The sequence below is a fragment of the Pinus tabuliformis genome, chromosome 3_2, assembly GCF_031772625.1.
Source record: "Pinus tabuliformis cultivar Carrire ecotype Pingquan chromosome 3_2, CPIR1, whole genome shotgun sequence".
Classification (NCBI taxonomy): Eukaryota; Viridiplantae; Streptophyta; class Pinopsida; order Pinales; family Pinaceae; genus Pinus; species Pinus tabuliformis.
In genome coordinates, this window is record NC_142302.1 from 588,144,025 (window position 1) to 588,152,708 (window position 8,684).

Consider the following 8,684-nt stretch of genomic DNA (forward strand, 5'->3'; position numbering starts at 1 on the left):
TAACAATATATAAATTATTTATGAAATGAATTAGATACATGATTACATAAATACATCTTAACCTTAGATTTATTATATTTCAATAGGAATTGAATTTCTAGATGTGTAAACCTCTTTTTGGGTGTAAAATTTAAGCAAAGGTTTGAGTCTCTAAAGAATGAGTCCAACTTACATATTTGTTAGAACCGGGATAAGAGAGAACCTATACTGATTTATAAGTGTATAGTATATGATATGTTTAAAAATGACATAAATATGGGTTGTACGAAAAAATGATGTAAATTGTCTTAAGAATAGTTGTATATATCAATTAATTTATTATTAAGAATTGTATAATACAATCATGAAGTTGAACTTGAAACAATATCATCATATACTTATTCATAAAAGAAAATATTTGAATTTTAATCCACAATCAAATAAACATATATTGATGTTTTCTTTTTAAATGCAATGTTCAAAAATGAATTTTTAGCATTCTTTCACAATCAGATTCAAATATAGCAATGTTCTATATTTTTTAATTTAACATACTTATGTCTTTGGATTTAACAACTTTGAAAGAATTTATACCTTTTTATACATTAAATTTTTAGTGAAATTGATGACCATTTATACTCTTAATATTAATATGGTATAAGGGTCTACGTGGTAGATTGCTAAAAGGATTTGAAGTCTCATTCTTGCATGATGTGAGAATACCTCAAATAAAAATATTCATATATTTGAGAATCTCTCAAATATAAATACTCATGGTTTTTTTATTTTTATTTATAAATTTAAATCTATTAGTTGCAAAAATCCAAATTACATTGTGAGATTAGATACACCAATTTACATCTTTTACAGACCTGGATTTAAAAAATAGGGCGATTCAAGCTATATGAATGATCTGACTCATGATTGCATTTCTGCACACATATTACGAGAACAATTATGAATAAAGTTTTTTTGTTGTCCTTTATTGAAATATGTTCCTCTGCTGAGGGTTGCATCGATGCATCTAGGGGATGCCTAATATCCTAAGAGGATGAGGTGTTGGGAGATGGATGTTGATTCTGAGTGTTATACTTCATTTAAACAGAAGGAATCTTGGACTCTTCTACTACCTTCACATCTCTCTAGCTACGGTAGCTTCTTTGCAGTTCCTTATTATAGAAAACCCCTTTTGAATAGAGGCATGTATTCTAGAGGTGTCTAGGATTTTGGTAGATTCTCCATTTGAAGGCAGTATTTTCATAGTTCAATGGTTGGATATACTCCTTTCCCTCTCGCATTAGGAGTCTTTTGCCTAACAAGCCCTCATTAAGGTCCACTTCCACACATATGTAGACATAACTTACAAAACCCTTCGATAATCTATCACTATCTACTTTGATATAACTGCCAATAGAGTCACCAATATCCTCTAGGATCTCTGGCATGATCCATTGAAGAGGCAAGTTTGGGAGCCTAACCCAAACTGGAACAGACAAGGACTTTATGGTTAGAGGATTAAAATAAGTGAACCATGGTTGAATTGAAGAACCTGCCCGAACCCAAAGCTAGGGCCCCTAATCGAAGACCTCCTTCTGATCTTGCAAATCTTTAAAGGAAACCACAAAGTATCCCTTTGAGAAAAAAAATAGATCTATGTTCTGCGTCCAATTATGGTAAACCCGTTCTCTGAGGGTAGCTGTTGAAGGCTAAAATCCATTAAAATGACATATAATGGCTCGACTTTCAAAATATTTTGTTCTTCTCCTATTAATGCTCTCATTCACCTCTAATTTTGGAATATATAATGAATGTTTTGGAATTTATTCTTATAACTCTAAAGTTTGTTTATATTTTTTAAGTTTTTAATCTAAGTGTTTATTTATTATTTTTATTCTAAAATTAATGATGAAGGTTGAAAAGGGTTTTCATTAAGTCTTTTATAACTTGAAAATTCTGGATGCTAAGATATATGAATATATTGTTTAGCCCTTTCACTACGCCCAAGGTTATAGCTCTTTCTACACCATATGACTATGGGTTGGGATAAACACTTCAATCCCAAAATTTCCAAGACAACAAGCTTTCATTAAGAATTCAATCTTCAAAGGACTGAAGCTGATTTTGAAAGGGCATGGACTGGCCCAAAATAATTTTGAAGGTATAAAATCATCGAGAGCCTCGAAAGGCATTGGAAAATCTACCCCTAACCTAACTACATCTGAAAATAAATCAAAGAGAGGCCCAATGACCAACTCCACAACTTCACCCAAGTGAATGATGTTATTCTCACTCCTTTAAGGTTGCAACTTCGTAGTTCAATATACAAAAATTACAAACAATGAGGCCACTAATTTGGCTTATCATTGAGGAAACAAGGACCCTATAACTCCTTAATAATAGATCAATAAACTATCTTCCAAAGGTATCTAAACTATATAATTTCCATATCTCTCCAAGGAAAATCCTCCTAGTCTTCTCATCACCAAATAGGGATACAAATAAATTGTTCATTCCCACAACTCACTTAGTAAATTCTATTCACACCATTAGATACATAGAGATTATTAGAGCTAAATTCAACTTTTATGTCCATTTTATAGTGAAATATAATTCAAAACAATTACATTTATCTTGCTTTAAGGGATACCTTTGTATACAACATGCATTTAAAAAAACAAGTAACTCAAGAAAAAATAAACTCCATTTAAGCTCATCACTTCAAGCATTATTAGTAACCCAACATGACAACATTATTGAAACTTTGAACAAGTGAATATACTTCATCAAAGAGAAATAAATATACTTATCTATGTCACTTTCAACTTTGTTGGAAATTAAAGAAGGGAAAGCCACAACCCACCTAACCATATGCTCAATTACATTATAGTTTTCTTGTACGTAGTTACCCTCTAGCTACATTTGGTACCACAAGAGGAAGAATGGTTTAATTATAGGGTAAAGACATGAAGGAAACTCTCTTTTATACAAACACATCATTGTGTTGTCTCAGAGCCTATTGAGCAAGGTCTTGTTATCATTCACAATATTACTACAATGGAGTGACACAACACAAAGTGAGTCCTCCTCTAATCCAAAGTTCCTTGGTACTTCCCCCTTTTAATTTCCCTTCATGCTTAAGTCCAATAAATTTAGTTAGAAATTATTTTCAGCTTAGATTGATGACTTCCACATTGAATCTCTTCACCAAAAAAGGTAATTTCATAGTTCCACATAGGTTTCTCTGGTTTACTTGCACATACTACTTTGTCCTGTCCATATTCCCCACACATAATAACAACAATTTCTCTTACTTTTCACATTCTCCTAACCATAATCTGAAATGAAAAAACACGATCTTCAGCTTTAGCATAACATGTGGGAAAGACCAACCACCATATCTTCCTTGAAGACACTAAGGTTATTGCTAATGAAAAACATCATTTCAAACATAAAGTGTGGGAGGCCCTTGAAAGCATCAAGCACCCTCACAACCTCAATAGGGATGGATGATTAAAATTTAGCATTTCCCTACTCCCCCGCAATACCAAGGAATAAGATGTTTTCCTTTTCTTATTAGCCTTACCACTCTTTATCACTCCCTCATCTCCTCCCCCTACCCCTCCTCGCAATGTTTCCCATGAATTTTATATCATCTTTTCCCTTATCCTCTCAAATTTCCCTATCACCCTCTCATGCTTTACCCTAGTGAATTTTATTAACCCTCCTCCTTTATTCCCCCTTTTGTCGTGATTCCATTCATTAGCCTCTCCCTCCTTTGGTTCAAACCTTAGCATATTGTTACCCCTTCCTAGCCCCAGTAATAATAATAATAATTAAAATCATATTCATAATTAATAATAATAATAATAATAATAATAATAATAATAATAATAATAATAATAATAATAATAATAATTAAAATCATATTCATAATTAATATTACTTATATCTATTGATAACATGATCTATTAATCAATATTAGTTATTAATAAAAATTTATATTGAAATGTATTAACAATAATTAAAAACATAGGTTTATTAAAATTATCATAATTTATAATAATTAATAAAGTGAAAAATTAAACATATACTTCTATTCTAAATTAAAAGTAATATATATATATATCTATATATATATATATATATATATATATATATATATATATATATATATATAGATATACAATTAAAACTAAAATTCTAATTCTAATTATATAAAGACATTCTACATTCATTTCCAATGAGTTGGTCAACTCCTCTCATCCTAGCATCTTTATATCTCATATTTATAGCTTTCATATTTTTCTCTTCTTTGTAGGTTCAGTATTGAAGATGAGTCTTGTTTTAGAAACGTGAGAAATGTGTAAGAAATGGGCCAGTGAAGAGAGTAAATAGTTGTGTTGTGCAATATCCAAGAGGTATGCTACTTAACCAAGAAATAATAGATAGTTACTAAAATAAAGAGCAAAACAAATTTTCATTAAGTCATGCCTTTTTCTATTTAAAATTCTCTTTTGAATGCAGAAATAGATTTAATACCTTGAAAAACTCATAGAATACTCAAATTGTATAGAGTTCACAAATTAAACTTGTAATTCCAACAATTTTTTATAAAATTTTAGACAAATTTCTATAAAATATGCTAAAAACCTCCTAAACATAAAACAATTAACAACTTTTTTTAATAATAACATTTATTATATTTCGATTTTATTAATTAATGTTTTTTAATATTTTTAAATTATTTAAAAAATATTAAACTATACGACTTTAATGATATTTAAATATTTATATAAATTAATTACGCCGTAAGGCGTTCCTCTGGGAAAAACTCCCCTCCAGTGTCACTCTGTACCTTCCTGCGCCCTTGATTTCGTTGTTAGACGATGGAATTAATATTCACCGTTTGATTCGAAGGGTTAGATTCATTATCCCTCGCCGCGCATAGCATCTGGCATTTGGCCGCGCATCGCATATGGCATCTGACAAGCATGCAAATCAACTTAAGTTACAGTTTTTGTTCCCAATTTTGATGGGAGGCTTTTCACACAGATTGAGTTCATATTACAAAGGGTTTTCTATCCAGATTAATGTTGGCAACAAAATTGCCATATCTCATAGTTTAGGGCGATATCATATCTATGTACCTCTTAACCTTTACATTTCTTAATCCCTTGCACGTCTTTGCCTGTATCCTCCTGTTCATCTCCAGTAAGCTCTGGAACCTACATCTATGTAACCGTTGGACTTGGATTCTTTTCCTTCAAATTCAATAGGAAAGATGTAAGGATACAATTGTGTTGGTGCTTTTGTCACACTGAGGTTGTGAATTACGAGAATGCGTGTCTTTTCTACTGCCTCACGGCCATTTGCCTGTTTTACCAGCTTCTGGCTCATCTTAACATTCAGCGTCCTCTCCTCTTTTCGGTTCTCTATTTTCTTTTGTTCTGTTTGGTTTTGTTATGTTTGTTTACGAGTTTCTTTTAGGTTTCCTTTCGTCTCCAACATGGTTTTCTGAGATGCTGTGGATTTCTTTTTTCTCAATATTGTTCAGTTTGATTTTATTGATGTTCATTGTATTTTCTGTACTGTTTTCTGTTTAATTCCTATTGATCTTCACTATATTTTCTCTGCAGCTTTCAGTTTAATTTTTAATGATCTTTTCTTTTATTTTCTCTGGATTTTTCACGCATGTGAGTGAAACTTTAAATATATTTGAATTCCCTCATCGTGTACAGTTTTGCAGTTGAATATCCGCAATCGGACATGGAGTTTAAGCAATATTGGAGGCAGCCAGGTAAATAAATAGTTCCTCGTGATAAAGATATTTTTTAAAGGGTTTGAAAAAATATTTGCACGAAGGATAATCTAGATCCTAGTTTGCAGAGAAATTGCTTAATATTATCCTGTTGCTGCTTTCATTTGCTAATATATCATATACTTTTCACATTTTTAGGTTCTTGATCGTTGAGATTAAAATCTAATTAAATATATATTACTTATATATTCCTCATCTCTTCTCTTTGCAGAGGATTGGCTTAAATTGGAGGAGGGGCTATTGCGGCGTATTGTCTTTAATTGCAGAGTATTGACTCTCATTGAAAGGAGGGGCTGTAGCAGCTGATTGAAAATCTGAGTTATATTTCTTTCCTGCTCATTGTTTTCACAATTTGATATGATAAATTCGCAATGATTAGAGAATTTCATTAAATAAATTGCCTATCTAACTATCTATATAGCTCATCTCTGCCAGCTGTAGAGGATTGGCTTTAACTGGAGGAGGAGCTGCTGAGGCGGATGGTCTTTAATTGAAGAGGATTGGTTTTCATTGAAGGAGGGGCTGCCGCGGCGGATTACTATTTAATGGAATTGAAAATTGAGTAATATTTCTTGCCCGATCATTCTCTTAACAATTCGATATGATAAAATCGCAGTGATTATAGAATTTTATTAGATAACTCTTTAATATCTTGTATTCAAATTTGTTCTGCAAATTTGTTTGCTCTATTTTATGTTGAAAATTTTGATAAAATCGCAGTGATTATAGAATTTTATTAGATAACCCTTTAATATCTTGTATTCAAATTTGTTCTGCAAATTTGTTTGCTCTATTTTTAGGCCGTAAGGCGTTCCTCTGGGAAGAACTCCCCTCCAGTGCCACTCTGTACCTTCCTGCGCCCTTGATTTCGTTGTTAGACGATGGAATTAATATTCACCGTTTGATTCGAAGTGTTCAATTCATTATCCCTCGCCGCCCATAGCATCTGGCATTTGGCCGTGCATCGCATATGGCATCTGGCAAGCATGCAAATCAACTTAAGTTACAGTTTTTGTTCCCAATTTTGATGGGAGGCTTTTCACACGGATTGAGTTCACATTACAAAGGGTTTTCTATCCAGATTAATGTTGGCAACAGAATCGCCATATCTCACAGTTTAGGGCGATATCATATCTCTGTGTCGGTGTCTGCTATTCCCTAATTCTTCGTATTCATGAAAGACTGAAAGAATCGCTTGATATAATGTTTGTAAATGCCTTTCAGCTGACCGTGCTAGATAAATTTCAATCAGGGTTTTCATTCTTAGTGAATATTCCAATGTAGAATTTCCACTTATCTGTGTCAAGAAAATGACCCATGGCCAAAGTAATGGAGTCCAGTCCTATTTAGAACTATTTACTAAATATTTCTTAGTATCTTACTTCTAATTTGTTTAATTTTGTCCTCTCTCCCAATATTTTATGTTCATCTAAATATAGGGTTGTTTGCCAGGTAGTTGCAGATTGTTTGGCTTTCCACCAGTGTGATTCTGCATTTCACGCTTTCTTCAGACTCTCTATTGAGAATACCTGCTCAAGCAGCATCTTGGTTGACTCTAATATCCATCATACGAAAAAGATAATTGCAGTTGTTACCAGTCAGGGCTGTGGGACAATCATATTTGTCCTAGGGATTCCAGTTTGCTTCGAGAAAATTTTCAAGGTACTGATTCTGGTCTTATGTCAATATATGCTGCTACTTGGAGATTCCTATTTAGCAGGTCTATTTAATGGTAGGCTGGTTAGCTCTTTATTTATGACAAAGACATTTTCATACAAGGAGAGGTTTGTGAAAAGCCTTATTTGCACTGATAAGAAATCGATGTGCCCTCGCCTTTGCTACAACCCATCCTGGTGCCACTAACGTTGTCGCTGTCTATCTAGCAACTATATTATCTTTCTAATGAAACCTCCAATGCCCAAGGTTTTATATTTAGCAGCTGGGGTAGCTGCACTACGCAAAGGGCCTGAAAATTGATCCAAAGATATATACACTCCAAATATTGTGGCAAGTACCGTGTATACTGTCTACAAAAATATTTCAATTTTTAATTTTAACGGTTTGCAGAACCTATGCATTTTACTGAAAATTTTAGAAAAGTAAGCCTGTCTTGTCCCATTCAAGACAAGTCACATAAAACAAGATCATGCCAAGCTCTATCATATGTAAGTGTTTCATTCTTTTAATCAAACAAAGCTCTCCCAGCATCATCACTCCCATGTCATATCTTCTCAAATCATTTTAGTTTCCTATGTTTGTCAAGGAGTTGTCGTAGCTTCTAAATCTGATTTGCTACAACTGCCTTGACCTCTTAAAATCAATGTATGTCTGTGTCCTATGTTTATTAACTGTGATGCAGATGTCATATTAGCATCTACACAGTCCATCTCTTGAAAACATGGATTTTTTTTATTTAAAGTTTAACTTTAACGGAAAGGAAGAGATCAAATCACTGATATGTAAATGCAATTGATGATTTGCATAAACATAACAAAACAGTAAAGGGGACTAGCTCAGTCATCAACTGCAGAACCCACCTCCCATTTGCTGAAGTGCTAGTAAAACCAGGTTAGCTCTTGTTCTTCAAATCTTTTGTGCTGGATTTTCTTGATACAATGTAACTGTTGTATACATACCATCATATGTTGTCTTCATGGAAAAAACATAATATTTTATAAAGTCCAATAACAGTTTGTTAATCCAAATAAGTACTACTAGTGCAAGCATTGGCAAAATATTAGAAATACATACACATCTAACTGGATCTATTCGCTAAGGTGACACAATACTGGCATTGAGTGGAATTAAAGTGAACAGGCATAGGTGTATTTCAAATCTTAATATTGCTATAGAGATGAAAGTACACGCTAGATTTGTAGATATCTCT